The 27142-nt window shown below is 38.0% G+C and overlaps 1 pseudogene; it reads right to left on the bottom strand.

Moving 5' to 3' along the window:
- Positions 1-24489: 24489 nt before the first annotated feature.
- On the bottom strand, positions 24490-24669 carry LOC118603250 (annotated as a pseudogene).
- Positions 24670-27142: the final 2473 nt, after the last annotated feature.

Raw genomic sequence — 27142 nt, 5'->3', positions numbered from 1 at the left:
CCTCACTTAAAACACCTATTTGTTCTTGAGAGAAAAAAAAAAAAAAAACTATTGTTATGTGGCAAAGTTTGTTGAAGAAATGTGGACCTGTTTGCATAAGAGATTTGGGGCAAAATGGAGATCCTAATCTGTACTGTAGGATGAAAGGTTTCTGGAACCTCTTGAGGTGGGAGGACCAGGTAAACTCTGACCAGATCCCCAGGACAAACATTGGCCCCAAGCCTCCTGCTATGAAATCTCCACTAGAGAGGAGGGGGATTGGGCAAGCAAACTGTAATTAAAAGGGGAAGAGGGAAAAGTAAGTCCATGTCTGAGAAAATCATGGTGTAGGCCCTCCCCTATCCCTGACTACTTTCCTATGGCAAATTTGTGCCCTGGAAAGATGGAGAGAAAAAACCATTTAAGAGTCATAATACTGGAAACCTGGGACGATTTGAGGGTGTGTCAGACTTGACCAGGTTTTACAAATACAACTTCATTACTTCAGATGATATAGGCGGACAGAACAGCTAGCTGATGGCTCTTGCCCAAGCAACCAGTTTCCTATAGTTGTTGTAAGATGTGGCAGCCACAGAGGGGCACCACCGAGCTGTAGCTTCTGTACTTAGGCAAAAGAAATTAGCCTTTTTGAGATGGGGAATTCTGGGACAAGTAGGGGAAGGGAGTGCTGCATAGAGAATGACTAGATTTCTCGCTTATATAGGTAGGTGGGGGACATGTGTTGAAGTCACACTCGTAAGCCATCTGTTCCCATCCCATTTGTAAAGCGGGGCACTCTAATTACATTTGTATTAAGCTATTGCTCTGTGCCGTGCTACATAAGCCTTCGAGGACACAGAGGTGAATTAGACATGTGATGTGTGTGATGATAGGTTTACTCAAGTGCGCAGTGAAAATAGATAAGATGAGCCCATGATCTTGGGACATAGTCAAGAAGGGCCTCCTGGAATCGAAATGTTAGAACATACTCCAAGTAAGAGGTGAGTGGACTGGGGTTGTGTGTCGGCAGAAAGGTCGTTTGTGACAAAGAGTAGCAGTGCGACCTGGGGAACTGCAAGCAATTTGGTATCGCTGGGGAGAGAGGTTTGGTGGTGGGGGAGTATCCTAGTCGAGTCCTTGCAAGGTAAAGAAAAGTTCAGATAAGCAGATGAAAGACCTTGAATGCCAAACTGAGAAGTTTAGATATTAGACAAAATTCAGTGTGGAAACACTAAAAGATTTTATTAAAAGGTAGCATCATTGCATTTTACTTTCAGAAAGCGAATTTTACTGTTAGTTAAGACGTAATGAAGGAGAGCAGATCTAGAGGCGAGGTGACCATGTGGATGAGAATGGTAGTAATTAAGATTTGTTATCGGACCATCATGCACACCCTCTGTAGCACTTACCATGTGAGCTGGAATTTAGGCAAATAATCTGCTTGCATTTGCGGATAAAGTCCTGTGCACCAATCTCAGACCAGATAATTGAGATAATTTAGATGTGAAATCTAAAATCTTTAACTTCTCGACCTATTCAACCTTAACTGACATCCTTTCTTCTCAACTACTGATGCATCTACTTTTGTCCCATGATAGTGTCAACTTAGATATTGATCACCCACTCTGTGCTGATTGGATCCCTGGGTTCCAGTTAAGTCCCAATTAGAAATGTGTGGTGAATAATCTTTTCTTCTATTCAATGGTATAAGATGATTTTTTTCTGTATGCTGGATGAGACTGTATTTGCAAGTGTTATCTATAATGCAGTGTGCTCATCTCTTTCTGGTCAGTTTGTGAAAAGCTGTTTACTGTAGGTCAGTCTAGAAAAATCACAGTACATGTTAACACATGCTAAAGGCTCTGAGAAGTCTTGCAGAAAAAAAATCTGGCTTTGATTTTTAACTCAGAGTTTCTCAAAGTTACCAGATCGAATAATTTTTTATGTAAGTACAATATTTATTAAATTCTGAAGAACCAGTATGTCAGATAATGCTCTTGGGACTTTCTGTCTTACATGATCATATTTATAATTAAAATATTAACGTAAGTGCCAGATACCTAAGGATCAAGCAGCTCTTTCTTGCATTGACTCTCATGGTTATTCAATAATTCTTTTAGGTTTGGGTAATATTGAGCTTTCTGACATCTAGGAAACAGAAAAATGATATTCTGAATAATTGAAGCCAGCTCTTCTCTTCCAGAAATGCAAGTGATGATATTGAGCATCCATGACAAAAGCATAAGGGTTGATGACAAACACGAATGCTCCTTATAGATGAAGGAGGGAATAAAGGCAGGAATTCAGGAAAGAAAGAGAGTGAAAGCATCTTTTTTATTAAATGATTTTTTTTTATAGCTTCTTTGTGGATGTTTTTGTTTGATCACTGGCTCCCTTTGTGGGTAGGGGAGGATAAAGCTTTCATCTAAGTTAAGTTTTTCATAAGTAGGAAGAACTTAGCTTCAGAGTTATGATTAGCTCTGACTTAGAGAAGTCCTAGTTGCTACCTCTGCTGTCACATACCTGAGTCCATCTACCCCTTAGGCCCATTCCTGTCCTGAGGAGGTATAGGAGATCTGATAGATAACTCATGGGAGTGAGAACTAGTGAAGATAGATATTCAGGGCAAAATTTGGCAGTGTTTAATCAAATACATAGACATGTGCCTTATGATCAAGCAAGTCATCTCCTGAGTATGCATTCAAACAAATTCTTCCATGGACCTGTAAGGGGATATGTATGGGAATATTTACTGTAGCATTATTTGTAAAGATTTGAAAGCAACCTGAGTGATCTGGATATTTATTATTGGAGAAACAAATAGGTACAACATAGTGGGTTCCACCAAGAAGAAATTATTCTGCATTTAGAAGTAGTAGGATAGATGTACAAAGAGCAACATGTATAAATCTGAAAAATGCAATAGTAGATTTTTTTAAAAGCAGGATACAAACTGAGATTTATAGCATAACTGTGTAAAAAAATGCATGCAGAGAAAACATATACATTTTTATAAGACTCCACACAGGTAAAAATGGTAAACATCAAATATATTAGAATATTTAGGATAAATGCAAATAAGTGTCAGGAAGGAAATCAGATGCAAACCAATGATGACGGTGAAGAACAAAGGTTGTATTAATCCTCTGAAAATGAGGTTTAAAAAAATCTGATCGAAATCGGTTAATATGTACTTGAAATCATGTCAGGTTAGAGCAGTAGAGAGATGTCTTTCCCACCTATCACTAATTTATCCCCAAATCTGGTTGTTTGGAGCACAAACTCACATCGAACTCTCGCAAGTCAAAACTGCTCTCTTCCTGAAAACCTGTGGGACAACTAGGAGATTTGTTTCATAACCTTTCTTAATTCTTCTCAGATCATTTCAGGTACATTCCAGCCTTCTGTGACAGAAAGTTTCCCATCATTTTTATCTCTTCCTTCCATTTATGCTTTTTTTCAGAAACATAACAACTCTCCCTGTGACCCCAGCAGCTCATGTTAGATTCTATCTCAGGATCATTCAGGATCCCTTATGATATTACTCATACATCAATCACTCCTATCTTTGTTTTCCAATGTCCATATTGCTGGGCAGCATTTCTTCTTTTATCTAATAGTTTCGTTAATTGAAGATGTGTTTTATGTAAGCCTTAAGTGCTAGGAGGAAAAAAAGTATATAGTGTCTGTATTAGTTTCCTATTTCTGCTGCAAAAAATTACTGTAAACTTGATAGGTTAAAACCATGCAAATATATTGTTTTACAGTTTTGGAGGTCAGAAGTCCAAAATCAGTTTCACTAGGCTAAAGTCAAGGCATCAGCCTTCCTTCCAGAGGCTCTTGGGGGAATCTGTTTCTTTGCCTTCTCCAGCTTCAAGAGGCCATCTGCCATCTTTGGCCCACAGCCTCTTTCTCAATCTTTCAAGCCAGCAGCTTAGCATCTTCTCTCCTCTCTGACCTCTGCTTCCCTCATTACATCTTTTTTCTCATACTCTGATCCTCTTAACACTCCCTTATAGCCACTCTTGTGATTACATCCGGCCAATCCATATATTCCAGGATCATTTCCCAGTCTCAAGGTCCTTTCTGCAAAGCCCCTTTAGCTGTTAAGATAATGTATTTGTAGATTCTGGGAATTAGGACTTGGACATCTTTTAGAGAGTAATTATTCAGCCTACTACGGAGTCCTTGTTTTTAAACCACCTATAATCTAGTAGGGAACACTAATTAACAGGGTGATAGGCAACTATAGCAGAGTGGTGACTGTGAGGGCCTGGGAAGTATAGGACAAAAGAAGAACATTTAATCTAGTCTAAGGTGTGGCTGTGTGAAGAGAAGTTGGAGTGAGCACCATGTGCGAAGACCTGGAAGTGAGAGTGAGAAGGAGCAGAGTTAAAGCTGACCTGCTTCCTGCCCTGTCCGCTCATGCTCTGTCCCACCTCACTGCCTCTGCTTATCTCCTTACTTTGTAATGCCTCTCTCGCCACTCTACTTACCCAGTAATAGTAACTGCAGTGTTTGTTTATGGAATGCCTGTCATGTGTTATGTTGAGTGATTTATGTATGTTAACTTTTATCCACACAATTACCCAGGAAGAAAGAAGATACAGAAGCACTAATGCATCTTTGGGTTGCTATAAGATTTAAATAAGATATTTGTTAAGTGCATAGAATGTCGCCTGATACAGAATTGGCATTCCAGCGACCTCCCCTACTGTCATATTGCCAGTAAATGGCAGTGTAGTGATGCAACACATTGTTAATCACACAGATTTTTTTTTTTACAAGGTAGACATTATTATGTAATCCTTATAAATCAGAATGATTAATTATAAAAAAATAAAATCATAATGCTTTTTAGTTTTTCGGTGCTTATCTCGTCTTGGTATATCCTCTATCATTGGCATCTTCATACACAAATCAACAGCGAATAATAAGGACAGCACATCTCCCTAATCTTCGGAGTGAGTTTTCACTTTGCAGAGTATTCTCATCTATGTAATCTCATTTTACCCCCTCAAAAACCTTTAAGATAGGTTGGTCAATAATTATTATATTAATTTTATAGATGTGGAAACTAAAACTCTTGGCCGGTTAATGAAGAAAGAAGAAATTGTGTTTATTGGGATCTCACGATGAACAGGAAGGTTTTAGTTTCTATAACAGTCATGTGAGTTTCTGCATTTACAGAAACAGTATAGAAACTCATAATTTAAATAAATAAATCAAGTTATGCAACTGGTGAAGACATTTCAGACTGATAATTCAAATCCAGGACTGTGTGGCTTCAAAGCTGTTGTTCTTTCCATTACATCTTGGTACTCGAAGTCTTATAACCAGTGATGGACGCAGCTTAAACTAGTACCTTGGACTATTGACCCTTTTTCCAAACTGGTAGTCTTATCAATAAGGTTTATTTTTTTCCTATACCCCAAATTCTAGTTATAGTGGATATTATGAAATTAACCATTACAATAAGAGTTAGAACAGTACTATACTGGTATTTTATTCAACACAGTATTATAGAGAGGATATTGGTCAATCAGGAATATTTCTTTTTTGCAATGAAAATTAGATAATATATTTTAGTTATTTCATGTTTATTTTGTTTATGTTTTTGTTTCTTAATAAGATTCTATTGTGTATGTTTGCGTATGTGCACAAATACATATGTATAGCATGTATATGCATATCTAATTGGGCTCTTTTTAAACCTCTAACTTCCATCTGGATATTGAGACCATTTAAAAAATCCCAGCCTCTAGAATGGACTCTGTAATTTCTCCTCATCTGAAAGATTACTCATTCCTACCTTTAAACTTGCTGAGCAATTTACCTCACTCAATAAAACCCCTGGATTCAGAGCTCCATGGATTAATTTTACTTTATGTAAAGATCACTTTCCTTTGATCTAAATGCTGTCATAGTCTTGTATTATGGGACAGGGTTAATCAGATCACACCATTTGTTCATTCTAACTATTTTATGTATCTTTATCTCATTTCCTCTTATTATTCCCTTTTTCAGAGTCTCTTAAATCATATGCCACATGCGGAATGCATTTTAAAAGTTCTTTGAAAAGCTAAATTGCTCTAAGTTTAGACGTTGGCATAAACGCTATTAATAACAGCTTCTCCATGTTGTAAAGAAGTCTACTTTAAATAAGGGCACGCACACACACACACACTGCAAAGAGCTTAAAATCATGGCATTTTAGTTAGGTCTCCATGGACAATTTAGGAGGTTGGAGAATCCTCTGAAACTGCATGCAATTTTTAAACTTAGGCATATACTTTTACTAGGAAGAAAGTCCATAGCTTTCATCATATTCTAAAAGAAGTCTTTGAATAAAACCAGGTTCAAAGCTCCTATTAGTCCATTATTTCTCAAAATGCTATATAATAAACCACTTCAAACTCACCGGCTTAAAGCACCATCATTTGTTCTCACTCACATGCTTGTGTGCCAGCCAGAGGCATTTGCTAATCTTAGTGGGCTGTGCTAGACTGTGCCAGGTCATGTGTTCAGCAGACCTGTTCCTTGTTTACTCATCCTTTAAACCTAGTCAGCCACTTGGGCTATACTGTTTTCATGATGGTGGCAGAAATAATGGAGCAAAAACCTAGCTATACAAGCACATTTCGAGGCTCCATTTGTGTAAAAGCTGATGACATTTTATTGGTCAAAGCAGATAACATGATAAATCCCAAAGATAAGGAATAGGGAAGTGTACAATGCCCCTTAGCGGGAGGGACTGAAAAGTCACAAGGCAAACTAATATCTTATTTATTTCTGATTTTTAATTTCCCTTTCTAAACTGTACTTCCAAAAAAAAAAAGTCCGTTGGTAGAATTAACATGCTAGTCTCTCTGGCATTCTTGCAGCACCTCCTACCTGGGCTTTGTGCTTGAGATCTTCCTCAGCTGAAGTCTTGATCTTTGGATGTGGCTTAATGGGGGCTAACATGAGATCCTGAAGGTTTATCTTTCTAAATGAGCTTAACTCAGTGTATAACCCGAGGACTTGCTAAGATGAAAAGTTTTTGCCCTGACGTCTTTATGTTTCATTCTGAAAGCTTGCAGTTAGATCTCAGAGAAACAAAAATTCAATAAAATGAACACACACACACACACACAAACAAAAATTCAATATAATGAACACACACACACACACACAATTCATAAAGAGATGTTTCTACTTCTTGCAATACCGTTTCAGTTTTCCTTCTGTTAATATCCCCTGGAGCTATTAATAAAGGGTCTTAAAACTCAGAATATCTTCTCTTTTCCTCCAACTTCAACTAGTTCTAAGAAGGAAATATCCTGCATCTTTTAAATGAAAATGCAAGCAGGGAGATGATATACGCAAGCTAGGAAATGTGTGTTTCTGTCTCTTTGGGCCAACAGAATTAAAACTCAGCTGCGGAATCAGGAACTCCATGTAATTACATCCAACCAGACTTCAATGAGAGCCCAGGCATATGAAAGTCCCTTAGTTTCAGATGTATTTAAAAAACATTTTCTTTCATTCTCTAAACCTTTCTTGAAGAATAAACTTTGCATTTTCCTGACAGCAACTCCTCCAGTGTACACATGCAGTTTTTAATCTTTTCCTCTCACCAGGGCAAAGATGGAAGTGATCTGTAATTAATGACTTAAAAGATATTTAGCCGGATTTAAAGAAAGAGACCCAAACAGTAAACAGCTCCACACAACTACATGTCTCCTTTAATTGAGAGAATGCTAGAGAATTCTGCAAAAATTGCTAACACGGCAGTTCCGCATTGACTCATGGAAGGGATGTGGATGCCTGCTTATCAGTATTTTAGTGACTCTCTTGACACTGGTGACAGAGTTAAAATGGTTTAAAATGATCAATGATTAATCTTAGGTGTTTAAGGTATGCTTTTATTTGGTGGTAGGGGACTCACCTAGATGACCTGTTTGCATCTCTTCTACTTTACTCTAAACCAAGTTGACTTCATTAAATAGAATTCTCTTTCTCCTTCAGAGTTATCTGTGTTTAGGAGGAAAGGATGTAAGTCTATCTCTGATTATTGATTTTTTTCCTTGCAGAATGTGTGAAGGAGCAACATCTTGCAAAATCTTCCTTTGGCATGGGAATAAGTAGACAATCTAATTTTAAAGGCACCAAAACTTAACGGGATACATGTGGGACACTGGAGTTAGAACAGTTGGCATTTGGATTCTGACTCAATGACTTATTTCTCTGGCTGTGGGTTAGTGGGTAAACTGGCTTAATGGCAGTTTCCTTTGAAGGTTTCTGTGGGGATCATGGGAAATAATGCATGTATAGTCCATCCTCAGGCCAATTCCTGCCACAAAGTAAGCAGTTTAAAGCATTGTTTAATAATAAATTCTTCTATTGGCCTTGTTTAAATCTTCAGAAATAAGTGGTGGTATGACTATGACAATGAATGAAATAGTTTAATTTGTTGATCACAAATAACATTCGCATGTACTTTGCACAATGGCTCACTCTACCTACTGGGTAATGTGGAACTTTCCTATTAAATTGCTTTCTAATGAAATGACAGCTTCAAAGCAACTTGTCAATAAGTGCTTATCCACAAGGTCTAACGAAAGTATGAGGATTGGGGCCACATAGTCAAAGGGTGATCAGTTAGGTGGATTAGTCTTTAGATGAGTTCCTGGAAGAAGAAAATTCAGAACAAGATTGCAAGTAGATAGAAAGGAACAAGGAAGCATTCCCTCTTTTATTACTAGATTTTATTTTTCTTTTATATACCAAGATATGTGCCCTATCCTGGGTGCATTGAGGGAATCAAAGGTGAAAAGACAAAGGGCTAAGAGCCATCAGGGGTCTGGCCGAACGCATGCTTGTGCCAGAATGTTGTGCTTTGCAGGGGAAGCCTGAGAATTTACTCTCTCCTGGCAGTGGGGGATTGAGTTCGGAGATAAAAAAAAAAAATGACGCTGGTGATTTGGCTGCAAATATTTGGGGAAAGATTTCAGAGCCCATCCTGAGAAATCTGAGAAAAATTTAGTAGGTAAAATAAGAGGGAACCCTAATAGGTTCTCGATTTTTTTTTTTTTTTGTAGGAAGAACGGAATGATCAAAATGGTAGTAGAGAATGCTTGCTACAGCAGCTATAAGTGTAATTAATTAGCTAAGGGAAAGAATGGGGTAATTGGACTAGATTAATTTATATGTATATAGAAATATATATAAATATGTGTATATATGTATGTATGTGTACATATATATGTATATGTATGTGTGTGTATATATATCACAGCAACTCCATATTATGCATCTGCTCTGTAGGGGGCAGAATTATTCTCTTTGTATGTATGTGTATATATATACATATATATCAGAGCAACTCCATATTATGCATCTACTCTCTAGGGAGCAGAATTATTCTCTTTGTTTACAGAGTGTAGCAGAGTAATTGTGGTAGAAGAGCCACCAGGTTACCCAGGAGGTCAGTATAGAAGTTGGTTCTGATGATCTTGTTCACATCTTCTACTTCAATTCATCAATGATTATTTCTCTGTTTTTTCATTCTTAGTTTACTGGTGGGACATTAAAAAAGGAAATGATCCTAGCTCCAGTAGGAGGATGTCTAGTCAACTTACCTATTTCTAGGGTGGTTCAGAATTAGAGCCAATCAGAGAAGCTGATACCAAGTGCCTTAGGAACTAGAGTGATGTTTAGTTTGCAGAAATGGAGATAGGGTTGGGGTGAAAAATGTTTACTGGTAACATTTTTAAAATTTTAAAGTGGTATTTGTAATATTATAGCAAATGATATTTATAATACCTCTTTTATGGCTGTATTGTGCTCCTCAAAATTCATATGTTGAAGGCCTAAGCCCCAATGTGACTATATTTGGAGGTATAGCCTTTAAGAAGGTAATTAGGGTTGAATAGGTCATTAGTGTAGGGCCCTAATTCAATAAAATCGGTGTCCTTATAAGAGGGAAGACACCAGGGATGCACAGGCTGAGTGAGGACACATCAAGAAGGAGCCATCTGCAAGTCAAGGAAAGAGGCCTCAGGAGAAACCAAACCTTCTGGCACCTTAATTTTGAACTTTCAGCCTCCAGGCTGTGAGAAAATAAGTTTCTGTGGTTTAAGCCTCCCAGTCTGTGGTATTCTGTTATGTGAGCTGTAGCAGACTAATATAACCTTTATATGCAAAACATAAATATGATATTTAAACATCATATTACAATGTCAGTTTCATATTCCTCTTCAGCAGGCATCCTCTACTGAGCAGGTCTTTGGCAGTATTTCTATATACATTATTTTATTTAAACGTCACAGTTTTGCAATGTGATAGTTATTCTTCGTGCCTACAGCAAAATAGCTGGGAAGTGGCAAAGTTGGGATCCAAATTAAAGTCTCCACTTATCATTATTTTTCCATAATTCTGTGCTAGATTCCACTGATGGAATCTAAATCTCACTGCATTTTAACTCATCACCATTATTGCCTGACCTCTGGAGATAAAATTTTCACACTGTCCCTTTAATTCTCTTTCTTGATTTCAGACATCGAACTACTAACTACTAGCTCACAGCAACACTGACCAGCTGGAATCAGAGAGCATTTGGTTTTGCTGCAGGCAACAAGCACATCACTTTCCATGAACACACGTATTTATGAACTCACAGTTAGAAAAACCTTGCATCATGTTTCGATTTAACAGCTATTACTTCTTGTTCAAAGGTCTGGCTGTGTGTTTCATTTCCCTCCAAATGTCAGAAGGAAATGGGAAATGGAAATGTCATAAAACACTTGGAGCCTTCATTTATTGCAGATTAATTAGAGAATCAAAGGGGAGGAAGGATCATGATTCCAGACCTTGGGGAACTAGTGTGTAGTAGAATGAACCAAATAGACTCGAGGGATTGAGATTTTTTTTGTGTGTATGCAGAAGAAGAAGGATCTCAGGAGGAAGACCAATGGGTGTGAAACTTACAGTGTCATAAATAATATAGAGTAGGATAAAGTAAAAACAGGGATTTGTTCACTAAATCCTGAACCTCCAGAAGGAGGGCTTTTATGAAACTCTCCTAATGATATGCACCCACTTTGAGAGTTTTATTTAAAAGACACCTTTCATTTCCAGATGATCAACTTTCCACTTGATCCTGTCTTTGACTACAAGGTTGTGACCTTCCACTTAATGCTGTTCCAGTGGGCTCCCATCCAGCAGAACAATGATAGTGTGTATATAATAAAAGGTATATACAGATAGTAAGAGCGGAGCTGTTTCTTCACATTATTTCCTTTCTTGGCCACTGAATCATCACTAAAAACCAGCAGGCTCATTGCTAAGAGAAAAGTCCACATGCATTATGTGTGGAATTGCTTCTGAACCACTGGCTTTTTCACACAATTATCAATGCACCGATGACTTCCTAATGAACTTGGAACTTCTTAATTTCTTGTTTATTTGAAAGGTTCAGCTTATGGCGCATGAGGAATTGGAAATGGAGACTCCTAGACACTGTTTCTTTGGCAGCATGAAGGAGACATTTGGAGAGATGGCAGGAGGGGTTGAGAAATGTGCCAGAAGGGGTGGGTTACAAAATCCTCTAGGTCTACCATGTTTTGTCTTTGTGCCATGACTGCTGTGAGACTAGATGGACATCCCAGGGACTGATTTTCAGTTGTCACAGTATCTTTTTTATTTTTTTCTTTCTCATGCTTTCATCTCCATGGATGTGATAGTTGGGAACCTAACAAATAGGATTCGTAAAAGAAAATTCTATCCAAAGAAGGGCCAAAGCAGTCTATAAAGGATGCTAGATTAGCATCTTGGGATGATTTGTTGGAAAGGAAAATAGCATTCTCATTTCTGATAAGATGGATCTGTCATAGCTTCTGGAAATGTGTGTGTGTGTGTGTGTGTGTGTGTGTGTGTGTGAGAGAGAGAGAGAGAGAGAGAGAGAGAGAGAGAGAGAGAGAGAGAGAGAGAGAGAGAGGGGCAGGGACAGACACAGACAGACAGACAGAGCGAGAGAGGGAGAATGAATTTATACTTGTTAAAGGGTTCTGACGAATATATTATTTATACAGGAATAAAAATCTGCAGCTTATGCAGTGTTTTCCATGTAGATTATATCATTTGATTCTCATAATATCCCTATGACATAAATGTTACCCTAGGTTGACAGATGAGGAGGCTGAAAGATTAAGTGGCTTGACCCAGCTGGTAGGTGGCAGAAATACAGCTTGAATCTGATTTCAGCTGAACAACATGCTCTAGCGATGGTGCTACACTAAACATTTATATATGGTCTGACCTAGGTGACTACATAAGCCATGGAAGACAGTACTCCTACTTACAGGAATTTATAAACTGAAAACAGTTAAATTTTCACCCCTAAGAATAGTTAAGATTGGGCCTAGTGGTTTTATTAAGCCAAAGGTTGTAGTGAAAGCTTTTCTTTTCCTTTTCTTTCTTTAATATATATTTTTTTAAATTATAAAGGCAGCATACATATATCTGGTTTTAGCTCCAATCTGTAAAAAGCTTGGAAGTCCTCACTCCTACCTTTACAACAACAACAAAAGAAACCTTAATAAACAGAAAATCAATGACTTACTGGACCCATCAGAGAATTGAGGTAGTAGGACAAATCATCGCCCTGGAATCTGGAGAGACATATGAATCCAGAGAATAACATCCGAACTCTGCTTGCCTAGCAGAAGGCACTAGCACCATAGTTGGTAGGACCACTTCAGTGATCATTTTGGTAAGTTGCTGGAGGCTGAATATATGCTAGTGTGAAGGAAGAAACTCCTGGGAGGCCAGTCTTGGTGGGGGTCACACACTTCTGTGGGTTTTACCTCTAGGAACTCTACCAGGTTCTCATGGAAGTTCTGAGAAAGATCTCCTCATGGTTCTGGTAGGAGATGGGATACAGTATCATTGTGAAATATATTCAACCTAACAAAGAACTACTCTCCACACGAAAGGACTTTCCAGGTGTCTTACTGCAACTGGCAAGGATATTCCTTCCATTTTTTCACCTTCTAACTTTCTTGTCTCACCTGAGGTGGTGGTGTGGAGCAGAAAGCTATAGCACTGGATTAACATTTGTGAAGGTCACAGCTTAAGATCATAGGCCCACTAAAAATTAAGATATAATCAGAAGATTATCAAATTCTTCTCTAGCATCTTATTGCTATGTCGAATGGCCTGTAATTTAATAACAGTGAATTCCAGCTGAAAGAGCTGTCAGACACAAACCCTCTCTGGGGAAGAATTCTTAGGGCAGCCCAAAGTCAGGAAAAAAGACAAAAATAAGGAAATTGAGGAATTCGAAGCTTGTGGCAATTACAGCTTCAGAAAAAATGAAACCCAGCTTAATTGTTAGCCAGATTTATATAAATCCTCACAGTGAAAGACTATTTACCTCATTTTCTACTATCCAATTTAATATGCCCAGCTTTCAGAAAAAAAAAAAAATTAACATAGTCTGAAAAAGCAAAGGAAAAACACAGTCTGAAAAAGCAAAGGAAGCATAAGAGCTAGGCTTAAATAAGACATAGATGTTGGAATTAAAAAAAGGGAATCTACAATAACTGATGAAGACGTCAAGGGCTCTAATGGAAAAAGTAGACAGCATGCAAGAACAGATGCGTAACGTAGAAATAGTAATGGAAATTTAAGAAATAATCAAAAGGTAATGCTAGAAATAAAGAAAACATACAAGAATAGGAGTCTTTGTTGGACTCATTAGTTGACTAGACATAGCCAAAGAAACAATCAGTGAGTTTGAAGATAGGTCCACAGAAAGTTTCCAAACTGAAATGCAAAGAGTAAAAATGAAAAAACAAACAAGCAATCCAGAACATCTAAGAACTGTAGAATAATTTTAATAGGAGTGTATGCCAAAAGGAGAATAGAGTCAATAAAGCAGAAGAAATATTTGAATAATGGCTGCAAAAATTTCATAACCACCAATGCACAGATATAACAAATTCAGAGAACACTAACTAGAATAAATATCAAAACAAAACAAAACAACACCTAACATCTTACACTCAAACTTTAGAAAACCAAGGAGAGAGAATATCTTGAATGAAGCTGGAGGAAAAAAAACATCTATAGAGAAACAAGGATAAGAATTTTAGTGGACTTACCAGGAAACATGCAAGGAAGAAGAGAGTGTAGAGAACTATTTCAGGAGTTGGGAATAAAACCCACCAGCCTAAAATTCTGTATTCAGCAAAATGATCTCTTGAAAGTGAAGGAGAAAAAAGACTTTCACAGACAAATGAGAATTGAGAGAGTTTGTCAGCAATAGACTTGCACTGCAAGAAATTTTAATTAATGCTCTTCAGAAAGAAATTGTATAGATCAGAAACATGAATCTACATAAAGAAAGGGAGGATATCAGAGAAGTAATAAATGAGAGTAAGATAAAATATTTTATTTTTATTAGTCTTAATTAATCTAAAAGATAAGTGTTTAAAGTAATTATTCTAACAATGAATTGGGTAATTATAGCGTATGAATAGATGAAATAAACAACAGCAATGTCATAGGAAAGAGAAGGAGGAAATAGGAATACTGTTTTAAGATACTTGCATTACACGTAAATTTGTATAGTGTTATTTTAAAGTTGAATTAGATTAGTTAAAAACATATATTGGAAACTATAGCAATACAAAAAAGTTTGAGAAGTATGTGATATGCTAAGAGAAGAGATTAAACTGAACCATGTAAAGTGCCTTGTTAAAATAAGAGAAGGCAAAAGAAGAGGGCATGGGGAAAGAAAGAACAAATACAATAAGTCGAAAACATTTATAAACACAGTGGATATCAAACCAAATATATCAATAATCACTTTAAATATTAATGGCCTAAATATTCTAATTAAAAGGCCAAGACCATTAGAGTGGATAAAATGGCTGAGGCTAGGATTAGGGCAGGAAATATATGAGTTTGGAGCATCTTTTAGTACCAGGAAGTAAACAAGTGTTCCAAAAATTCAAAATAAAATACCCACAATGATGTAATACATCGAAGGGACAGGAGTCAACTGAAAAGTTCCCAATGGTCAAATCTGGAACAGTTTCAGCAACAAAATAAAGTAGTGTCGAATTACATCCCAAGGTATGAAATAAATATCTGTGAGTGCATACTGATATAAAGAAATGATTTACATAAGCAAATAAATAAATGGTGGAAAATAGAAAAACTTATACAGAATTCCTATTAGTTTATGTAGATACTACTCTCAAGGAGGTGGAAAGTAACTTCCTATTCTCTAAGTGCTGGCTTCTCATAACTACTTTCTTCCAAAGAGCACTGCATGGTGGCAGAGGGAAGGGTATCTTTATAGTGGTGAAAGCTGACAAACGCTACCTCAAATCAGCACTGCTAAGTTCTGTTGATAGTTTATACCCTTGATATAATGTGATACAAATGGAAATTTTCCTCGGTGCTTTTCCTCTCCAAAACACGTAGCCCCAATCGAATAATGAGAAAACATCAGACAAATCTCTACTGAGAGACATTCTACAAAACACCTGAGCAATACTCAAAGCCCTTAAGTTCGTCAAAAATGTGTAAAGTCTGAGAAACTGTCTCACGCAAGAGAAGCCTAAGGACACATGACCACTAAGTGTAATGTGATATCCTGGGTTAAATCTGAGAACAGAAAAAAGAAATTTAGGTTAAAACAAAAGAAATTGATTAATGTATGAATTTTGGTGAATAAAAAAGTCAGGACATATTTAAAATTATAGAAAACACTGAAAGTGTGAGGAAGGACAAAATGTCCCTATAAAATAAATATTTTTTGTACTTTCCTTCTAGCCTTTTATATGTATGAATATTTACATATATAAATGCATACCCCAAGGTGTATCTTTTCTCTGAAATAATGTCCAGTGAATATCAGACACACACATACATACAAATAGAATCATACTTTTTAATAGTTGTATGTGCTGCTGTTCACTTATTTATCATTATACTTTTTGCATGTCATTAGGTATTCTTAGAGGAGATTATTTTAAGTTCTCCATAGTACTTGACTGATCATATTTTATCTGATCAGACCACTCTCTTTTTCTTGCTAGTCCTGTGTGTTTCAAGTGAGCAGGTTCACTGTGCCAGGCTGAGTGTCTTCTGTATTTAGGCTTACCTAGGAGGGGCCATGTGGATCATCCTTGATGACTGACTCTGCAGATCATGAAATCTGGGTTCTCATCACTACTGCTTAATTGTCGTGTTCTTAGGCCCCTTAACTTTTCTAAACAGCAATTGTCTCCTTCACAAAGTTGGTCTAAGAACGAGACAGTGGGCACGGGAGGTTTGTATTACAGAAACCAGTGCATAGAAGGTGCTCAGTGAATGAGAATTCTTTTTTCTATTTCTTAAGTTATACTGGAAAGGCCTCTGCTGTGTGTCCCAGGGGGCCAGCTCCAATAGATTCCTAGTACCTGGAGTCTTCAGTTTAGGCAGAAGATCAGGGCTATGCAACACAGTCCCTTTGCTTGGAATGTCATTGGGAAGGTGTTGAGAGATCCATACTGACTAGGTGTCAGCCACCATGCTAAGCTCTCAATATTCAATAAATATTGACTATGGCCCCAAATTGTTTAAGATATCGTTATACCTTGCCTAAGCTAACATTGCTTCTGTATTAGTCTGCTCAGGCTGCCGTAACAAGATACCACTGACTGGTTGGCTTAAATAATGGACATTTATTTTCTTATAGGTCTGGAGGCTGGAAGTCCAAGATCTAGGTTCTAGCATGTTTATCTCTGGAGAGGCCTGTCTTCCTGGCTTACATATAGCCCTAATCGCTCGGTTTCCTCACATGGCCTTTCCTCTGTGTGCAAGCAGAGAGAGAGAGAGAGATCTCCACTGAATCTTCCCTTTCTTATAATGACACAAGTCCTGTCAGATTGGTGCTCCAATCTTATGATTTTGTTTGACCTTAAATGCCTCCTAAAAGGCCCTATCTCTAAATATAGTCACATTGGGCATCAGGCCTTCAACATATGAATTTTGGGGAACACAATTTAGCTCACAATAACTCCTAAGCATTAGAGTCAGATTGAAACACACTTCCATGTACACTTTTAAAACCACATCTGCCAGTGGCATTGCTCGTAATGGGAAGGAAAGCACCCTATTGGTCAGCATCATCGGTTGTCATTATCATCTTCATTGTTTTTTTTTTTTTTTTTTAAACCGATGAGCTGCTATAAATCTGCAGGCATTATTATTTTTTTTTTCAGTCTCTGTCTTTTCTTTGGGCTGTGGTTAGATTTCTTTCCTGAAATGATGTCAAATGAATGTCAGAAGAAGCTAATGAATTGTGACAACAGACTAAAAGGGGCTGCCTGATGGTGGGAGGGTTTCGTCAGCCCCAGCTGTGCACATTAGGAGAGACCTAATGACGCCAAACCTTTGATCCCGGTAACTTCCATAGTCAGTTAGGACCCATAAATTTAATCTTCTGAATGGTCAGGGTCATTTGGGGGCTATTCTAAAGGCTAAGGTTTATTTCCTCTTATCCTCATATGTTCTTTGGTCAATCTAGGTCTCTGTCTGCTCTTCCCTTGGTTTTATATCATAATCCCCTCCCTGTCTTTTTCAGCATCAGGTGCAATTTGTAGTCTTGTCTGAAGTCACCAGCTCACTTCACAGATGGTGAATTGCAGTTGAGAGTAATGGGCCTCTTCGGTTCAGCCCAGAGAGTATATTAGTGTCTGATAGCCTATAAGTGCTGAACATTAGGCATCATTCACACTGCTCCAAGGTCATCTGTAAGGCCGCCTCTCCCTCCCCTTCCTCACTCTCCTCCATTCTCCTCTCTACCTCCATCAGATAGAAATTACTTGGAAAGTCATAAGGCCATTAGGAGTTAGTTCTGGGACTGTGGAACAATGAGCCTTTGTTACCAGTCTGCTCAGTTTTGCTCCAATTGAGAAGACTGGCTGAGCACTTGGAAGAGAACTCAAACAGTAACGCCAAATTTACCTGCTAAGAATATGCGGGTCTTCTCTCAGAGAAAGTACCAGCCTCATGCTCTAGGAGGCATCATTTGGAATAGAAAATCAGAAATCAAGCAGCTGGTAGAGTAGATGACTATGGTGCTGAGAATTTTAATGCTACATTCTAGGCTTAATCTTAAATGAACCAAGGTATGTGAATGCACCCAGATTAATGCTTGGCCCCTAATAATGTAAATGTTTCCTTCCTTCCTTCCTTCCTTCCTTCCTTCCTTCCTCCCTCCCTCCCTCCCTCCCTCCCTCCCTCCCTCCCTCGTTCCCTTCCTTCCTCCTTCCTTCCTTCCCTTTTTTCTTTCTTCCTCCTCTCTTTATTTCCCTCTTCCTTCCTCTTTCCTTTCTTTTGTCCTTCCTTGCCTTTTCTATTTCTTCCTCTCTCACATTCCTTACTTCCCTAGCCATCATATTCACTAGGGAACACTGAGTAGCTAGAAAAAGACTTCATCACAATATGAGTCATATTTGAGAGGTGACTGGACATTTTCAAATGTGTATTTCTTCTTGGTTTCACAGCTTTAATGTACCTTCCCAGGAAACATCGAGAATCTTTTGGAAATATTTTGAAATTTTGCTTACTAAGACCTTCACAGTACAATCGCTTTCAAACCATAGGCATGCCAGGCCCAACTCCAGGGCAAAGGCTTGCTCTCCCTCTCATGTTTTAGACTGAGAGATTTTTTAGAAGTACAGAAGAGAGAGGATGCAGACAGAATAAGAGAATGTGTAGAAAGACCAATGCAAGATGTCTTGGCAATGGGCAAGAAGTTCCTGGGTGGTGCAACTTGTCTACCTAGATTTTGAGAACTGTTGGGAAGAGGAGGTAAGAAGAATCCAGCCATTATCAAAAGAAATAAGCAGGCTGAATGGCAGCTTGCCTTGGGACTATAAAATATTGAAGCTGAACAGAAACATAGAAGTCATTCAGTTCCAAGATTGAAATATTTTTTACCTCATTTGTTCTCTCTCTCACTTAGAGTAGAGACAAAATTGACAAAGGGAATACTGTGATTAGCATCTAGGTTTTCCAGATCTAAGTCTAGTGATTATTATTATTATTATTATTATTATTATTATTATTTTTTAAATACCCTACATGGACTCTGTTGAAATGTCACTCTTTGGCTACAGTTCCAAACTGTTTAACATTTTCTCTCACATGTCACCTATCCAGAACCAGTATCTTATATTTAATGGTAGGATTTGAGGGGGCTGGATAATAAGTACTTTTCTTTCTCACCTGAATTTAAAGCCAACTGACAGATAAGACAACAGTATGAGTAAATGGAGACGACGTATGAATTCTGTCATTTATTAATAAAGCTGATATTGTGGAATGAAGATTAGGCATGAGGCAGCAGTAACTTTTCTGATATTGAATCCCTCTTCCAGAAGTCTTACTAAGTATGTCTATCTCTAAAGAAAGAGTAGAGCATTGGAAATGAGTCATGGGTGTTTAGGAAAAATTATTTTTATGGAAACTAGATGACTGACCATTAAATATCTTTCTGCATATTCTTCCCAAATGCTAACATAACAATCGAACACTAAGATAACACTCAAAGCCCACATCAGAATATATTGTTTGATAATAGAATGTAATTAAAACCCGGCTGAACCTTACAAATTTAAAGTTATAACCATGTTTTCATTCTGAAAGTTCCCGATTTTTATCCAAACTTCTAGAGTAAAATCTATCCTTTATAAAATGATAATTAATATGATACATTTGGTGTGCTAATGGCCAAACTGGAGATGGCCAAGAGAGAAATATATGGTTTTTGTGGGCCTATACTCCCTTTGGGTAACCTTAAAAAAAAAAAAAAAAAAACAGCTTTCTGGAAATAATGTCTGTGCCTTTAGCTGTCTATTTCAGAGTCATCATAATATGTTATGCATGGTGAGCTATCTGGACACTTAGATAACAGTGACCTGGATTCAAAGTTTATAATTTCTGTCTTATGTTCTTTAGACATCTACATTTCTTAACTAAATAAAGTCACCGATGGAAAACTAGGTCCTTTTGTCATGAAATACTGTCTTTATTTTTTCTCTGATTGATGCGTGGCATTTGCTTTTTTGTTCTCAGTTTTCCAAGTACCAAGATGGCAAAATGAATGTCACAGAATGCTGAGGGCTACTTGCAAAAAAACTCTTGGAGAAGACCTCTCAGGACAAATATCTTCAAATTAGGGCAAAGGTCAGAGAGGCAAGATATGGGATGGAAGTTTTTATTTCTAAACCATAATTTGTTCAGAATATTTATTTAGGAGGTGAATGGGGGCATGTGCCATCAATCCTACCTTCTTAGGTTCAGCCAATCTCATTTATATTTTTATTTATTGCTTTATTAAGTTAATAAAGTATTAAGTATCTATTAAGCTATGTTGAGACATCAAAGAGCCAAACAAAAGGAGTCACAGTAAAGGAAGACTTCACACCAATAACAAACGATGATAATTTTAAGATTGGTCAGAGGAAAGAGCAGTAGAATGTCAAGGTATTTGGCTAAGATTTTGTTTGAGCACAGGAGGGAGTGGGCATAGAAAGAACCACACAGCCTTATATCTTAGGGACATCTATCTTCACAAATATCAAGTCCTGCTGAGGTTTAAAACCCAGTTGCTGCCATCAGTCCTTTAGTCCCAGAGTTTCATGATGCTGTCCTTTACAGGCTCTGCCTAAACTTAGTGGAATAATCCCCCTAGCAGGATAGATGGTAGATCTAGAGCTCCGGGACTCACCTTCTCTAGCCATTCTGCTTACTGTATTCTGCCTTGCTTTCCATTCCCAACATTTAGCCCTCTGCATGAGGCAGGCTGCCTGACGATGTAGCAGCTGTTCTCTCTTTTTATTTCTTGTTCTCCTATACCTAACTCACCTGCCTTGCCTAGGTATCTGGATCAATCATGCCTGAGGCTACCAACTGCCAGTTCATTTTTCTTACGGACTGAAATCTTGCTCTTGAAGGACAGTTCGTACATCTAGCCCCTCTGTCATCTGCCATCTCTGCAGCCTCTCAGGAGCTTGAATTTACTTGCCATCCTCCCCACACCTGGTTGTAGTAATCCAACCACTTTCTTGGGAATTGACCTGTTGGGCATGGACTTAACATATCTTAGCTTTATGTGGCTCTGGATGTAATATAGTCACAGACCAGATTTTCCAGAGCAAACTCTAAATTGGAGACTTGCATGCAAGAAGTTTATTAGAGAAGCCCTTGTGGGAGCATGAAGGAAGCAGGGTGGGACAGAGTTAAATTTTGGTCCATTCTAACAAAGGACTCAGCCAATTTCACAGAAGCCTCGATGGTGGACGTGCTCTTAACAGTTGCACTGAAAGGAAGTGATGGAGCCAGGCTTTTATGTGTTTGCAAGTGCCAGTCATTGGACTGAGACTGTTCCCAGAGAGGATTCTTGATCTTGGCTGGGGCAGGGCAGGGAGGCTCTGTTCTAGGAAGGGAATCTCCTGATTGCTGTCAGCTGCCAGCTCTCCCAGTAGCTGAAGAATGAGCCTGAAGGGAGGTCCAGCAGTGCACTCAACACTGACCATTCATTGTAATGCGAAGGTTTGAAAGAAGATGAGGGAAGTCTGTTATGTGCCTTTTAAGCACTTTTCTTAGGTTATCTTGTTCAGTACTGGTAATAATCTTATAAAGTAGGTATCATTATTATTATCATTTTCATTTGATTTTATTGTAGTAAGACCACTTAATATAAGATCTATCTTCTTAATAAATTTTTAAGTGTATAATACATTATTATTGACCATAGGTTCGACGTTGTACTGCAGATGTCTAGACCTTATTCATCGTGCTGAACTGGTAGACTATCTAGCTCTATTTCCATTGATTAATAACTCCTCATTTCCAAACCCCCTAGGCCCATCACAAGTGTTCTTTCACTCTTTAATTCTATGAAATTGACTATTTTAGATACCTTATATAAGTGGATTCATACGGTATTTTTTTTTTTTTTTCTGTGCCCGGCTTATTTCACTTAGCATAATATCCTCAAGGTTCATTCATATTGTACCACTTTACTTCTATTTTGCTAATGAGAAAACTTAGGGAGGTTATACTATATGTAGCCCATATCCTGTGAGGATGTTTTAGGATTCAAGGATTTCTGTAAACTTCGTAAAACTCTTGAGAACTCTGCAAAATAATGTGCGTTTGGTTTATGACACCCAAAAGATTAACCTCATGCCAGAGGAATTCAAAGATCTAGTCTAATGTTGAGATACAAAATCTGGTGACTTATAATTTTTTTCTATTGCATGCTTTCAGTGTACAAAATATTCTAGATCACACTTTTAATAAAACTGCTCAGATATAAGTACAAAATGAAAACATAGGGTTTCAGTGTTTGTCACACTTTCATGCCTTTATCTAGAGATAACGAAACTATGATTCATCATTAATCGATGTCCCATATTCTATGGTGGTGGCCAAGTTGGAAGGATCTAGGTATTTCTCATGTTTTGACACCCAGGTGATGAACATTAGGATTCCTCTTGTGTAGTTAGGACATGAATCTTTTAGGAACGCCAGCTTGTGTTTTGGCGAGGCCTACAGCTGTCTGCCTCCTCGCCCTAATTCTTTTTCCTTTTCTTTCTCTCCCTGTCTTTCCTCCTCCTCCTCCCCCTCCCCTCCCCCTCCTCCTCCTCCTCCTCTCCTTCCTTCTTCCTCCTTTTTCCTTCTTCTTCTTTTTTTTTTTTTTTTTGGAACAGCAGAGACCTCAAGTTGCTCTAGTTATAAGCTGCCTGAAATTGATAGAGACATTTAAACAATAGCAAGGTCTGCAAAGAATTTGCCTCCTGACACTGCCTGTCAGCTGAATAGGGCTTAGCAGGTAACCAAGTAAAACTCCATCTATCTGTAGAAGAGGGTAGGGGAGGGTCATCTCACTCTTTAAGCTTTTTCCATATCAGCTTCAATTAAGTTGAAGCTGGACACGTTTATTTCATTTGTATGTGTAACTTTTGCCAGTACAGGGAAGATGAGAGACAGGAGGAAGGGTCCGGTCACAGAGTTCAGACCTCTCTGAAGGGCCAGCTTCACAGAGCCTGGTGTTAACTAGGGCTCTGTGCTTGGTTTAACACTCTGCTTTGATATCTTGTGATTCTTCATGATATTTAAACAAAGGGCCTCATATGTTTGCATTATGTCCTGAAAATTATGTAGCTGGTCCTGTTTCAGTGACTCTGAATCATTCATTCACCTTGGATTTAGAGCTTTTTGCATGTAGTTTCAAATCCATCAGTCTCTCCTTGAAAATATAATAGTTATTTTTTCTTCCAGCTTTATTGAGATATAACTGACATACAACATTGTATAAGTTTAAGGTGTAAGATGTGATGATTTGATATATGTATATATATTTGAAATGTTTACAACAATAAAATTTGTTAACACATTCCTCACCTAATTACCATTTTTTTTGTTTGTTTTTATGGTGAGGACATTTAAGATGTACTCTCATAGCAACTTTCAAGTCGATAATGCATTGTCGTTAACTATAGTCACCATGCTGTACATTAGAACTGATTGACTTCTCTTAAAAGGAATCAGTCCCAGAACAGATTCATTTCTCTTGTAACTAGGAATTTCTACCCTCTGACTGACATCGCCTCGTTTTCTCTACTTCTCAGCCCCTGGCAACCACTGTTTTACTCTGCTTCATTAAGTTCAACATTTTTAGATTTCACATATAGCAGAGATTATATAGTACTTATCTTTCTCTGTTTGAACTATTTCACTTAGCATAATGCCCTCACGGTCTATCCATGTTATCACCAATGATAAGATTTCCTTCTTTTTCCTAATTTTCCATTAGAAATTTACAACATTGTCTTTATCCATTCATCCCTTGATGGACACTTAGGTTGTTTCCATGTCTTGGCTATTATAAACAATGCTGTAATGGACATGAGAGTGCAGATATTTCATTGAGATAGTGTCTTCATTTCCTTTTGAAATATGCCCAGGAGTAGGATTGCTGGATCATGTGGTAGTTCTATTTTTAATGTTTTGAGGAACCTGCATACTGTTTTCCATAGTGGTACCGCAAATTTACAGTCTCATCAACAGTGTAAAAGGGTTTTCTGTCCTCCACATCCTTGCCAACACCTGTTATTTTTTGACTTTTTTTAAAATTTAACTTTATTATCAGTTTCAAGTACACAGCACATTGGTTAGACATTCACATAGTTTATAAAACGATCCCCCTAATTGTTCTTTCTCTCGTCTGGCCCTCTGCCAAGCCACTACATTAATGCTGACTGCATTCCCTGTGCTGTGCTCCCCATCCCTGTGACCATCTATCAACTACTAATTCGTACTTCTTTAACCCTTCACCTCATGATGCCTTCAGCTTTGTTCTTTTTAAAGACTGCTTAGGGAAAAATCCCACTTGATTGAAGATTTTTGTATCTGTATTCATCAGTGATATTGACCTGTGGTTTTCATTTTTTTTTTTTTTGGTAGTATCCTTATCTGGCTTTGATATCAGGATAATTCTAGCCTCATAAATAGTTTGGGAGTGTCCCCTCCTCCTCTTTAATGTTTTGGAAGAGTTTGAGAAGGATTGGCAATAATTCTTTAAACTGATAAGTACAGAAACTATACTTGATCTTAGCCAAAAGGCCGAGAATTGACCAATAATTCTTTAAATGTTTGGTAGAATTCACCAGTGAAGCATATGGCCTTGGGTTTTTTTTTTGTGTTGTTGTTGTTGTTGGGTGGTTTTTGATTACCAATGCAATCTTTTTACTTGTTATTGGTCTCGTTGGAGATTCTATTTCTTCATGATTCAATCTCGATAGATTTTATGTTTCTAGGAATTTATCCATACCTTTTAGATTGTCGTTTTTGTTGGTGTATAATTGTTCCTAGTTGTCTCTTATGAACCTTTGCATATCTCTGCTATCAGTTATGTCTCCTCTTTTATTTCTTATTTTATTCTAGTCTTCTCTCTTTTTTTCTTGGTAAGTTATTAGGAGCTTGGATTCCCCCCACTGTGTGACAGATACAGGTTGTCCTGTCCCTCTTCCTTGTTCCTAGCCATCTTCATATATCTCAGTTTTGCCAGTCTTTAAGAAAGGTGAAAGCAAAGTGGGTCCTTTCTGCTGTCCTCAAAAGGCTGGGGAAGCTCACCCTTCTCTTTCTTTCTTGGTGAGGGGAACTCTTTCTAGCTGGGACGCTCCCTCTTGGCACTGAGCAATGCCAGCCTGAGGGTGGGATGATGCAGATAAAATGAAGCAGTTTTTCCTTCCCTTACTGTACAGTTATTCTCAGGGTTTTTATTATTATTATTGTTCCACTGTGTTGTTGTGAATTCTTAAATGGACTCCTGAGCTCTCTTAGAGCTGATTTTGTTCATGCATAGCTGTCAAATGAGGAGGGATGGAGGCTGGGTTTCTTACTTTCCCATCTTGGTGATGTCACTCCTGAAAATAGGCTATTGATTTCCAATTGCTGTATGGGAGATGGCAAGGAAAAAGATAATTAGATGTGACCAGATTATAAATGACAGAACTTCCAGTTACCAATGTGTAAAAAAATCATGTGTAAGGGGAAGAGCCCCTAATATGTGTTGAGCCTCTACTATGTACCTGACGTTTTATAACTATTATATCATTTAATCATTTCTATAATTTTCCATGTCAAGTATTTTAGAGATGGGGGTTAGTAAGGCAAAGTAACTTACTTAAGATTGTGCAAACAATAATTGACAGCCTGGAATTGATTTTATGTAACTTGGGCACTAAATGTGAGCAAATTCAATATCTCCTGAGCATAGCCAACTATTTAGTCAGTTATTTAGGACTGGGCTTAAGAGAGATGAAATAGGTGGGTGGAAAGTCCTATAGAGAACTAGAGAAAGGGCATGATTTTGAATCTCAGTTTCGAGAGAGAGCTGCAGAGGTGAGACCTAAAAACTGGACGTGACAATATGTTAAAATGAAAGAATGACAGAAGTGCTGAGGTATAGAGACCATCATATTCAAAGTGAAGTGTTTATCAAACAAATCAGAAAAAGTGAAAATGAAGAGGAGCTTTGTAAAGAGAAATTTGGAGAAAGCTCTCGGTGTGCCGTGAATCCTGTTACTTACCGGAAATGAAATGAGGAAAGTCCCTGCCTTGTAAATCAAACTTAATGACTGGCTTCAATGGTCAGGTCTTAACAGGCATCCTCTGTGGTTTGGAGGACACAACAGTCTGTTTCTAACAACTGCTTGAGAAATCTAAAGGACAAGACTTGATTAGCCCCCTGCTTTGGGATGGGGCAAAGGACTGTTACTATAGCATCAGGAACATCCTACATTCCCAGAGTTCGGGAGAAAGAACGAGTGAATATTTCCCATGGGCCAGATGCAGGATAGTGAGCTGGAATTTGATTCATGGGAGGCATGCACAGAGAGCTGAACATTCTTCATCCAACAGAAACTGACGTTACTCCTGGGCGCTGACAAAGGAATGAGTGGCTACCTGAAATGAATTTGTTTGTCAAGTTCAAGAAAATTGCAGATAAGACAATTTCAGCATATTTTTAAAAACTCTTGAAAGTGCCCCCAGCGAGAATCAGGTCTTATATATACTTAGCCCAGAGAGTACAACAAAACATTGCTGCCTTATTTTCTTACCTCTCCTCCCTTCTCAGCACCAACCCAGGAAGAGAAACCAATTATACTTCCATTTTCCTAAATCTAGGGAGCCAAACTGAGGAAGGGGAGAGTCTTGAACTTTACCGGAAGTTTGTAAATTTGACTGTTGCATTGGATATTAGGCAGGATATTACCCTGCCTAAGAAGGGGAAGAAAAGTCCTAGGGTCTCCCTGAGTTTACACTTAGAAGCAATTGAAAAGATCACCTCACTGAACACATTTAAAAGGGAGAGGGCAATAAAATAAAATTTCTTTGTGATTACCTGCCATGACTCATAGTTGTGCACCATGCTGGATGAAGAGACGTGTTCTCTCATTGTGGCAGGTGCTAAAGATGTTTGATACCAGGATGTACCCAAGAACACATTCAATGAGTTGTATTTGAGAAGTGTGGTGAAGGTGACATGTGTTAGCCTAAGACAGATGGCCAGGAGCTTAGTTAATTATTTGACTTGTGAGTATAG

The sequence above is a fragment of the Rousettus aegyptiacus genome, unplaced genomic scaffold (assembly GCF_014176215.1).
Source record: "Rousettus aegyptiacus isolate mRouAeg1 unplaced genomic scaffold, mRouAeg1.p scaffold_m13_p_5, whole genome shotgun sequence".
Lineage (NCBI taxonomy): Eukaryota > Metazoa > Chordata > Mammalia > Chiroptera > Pteropodidae > Rousettus > Rousettus aegyptiacus.
Note: the sequence above shows the minus strand (reverse complement) of the source record. Positions and strands in the feature narration are given on the sequence as shown.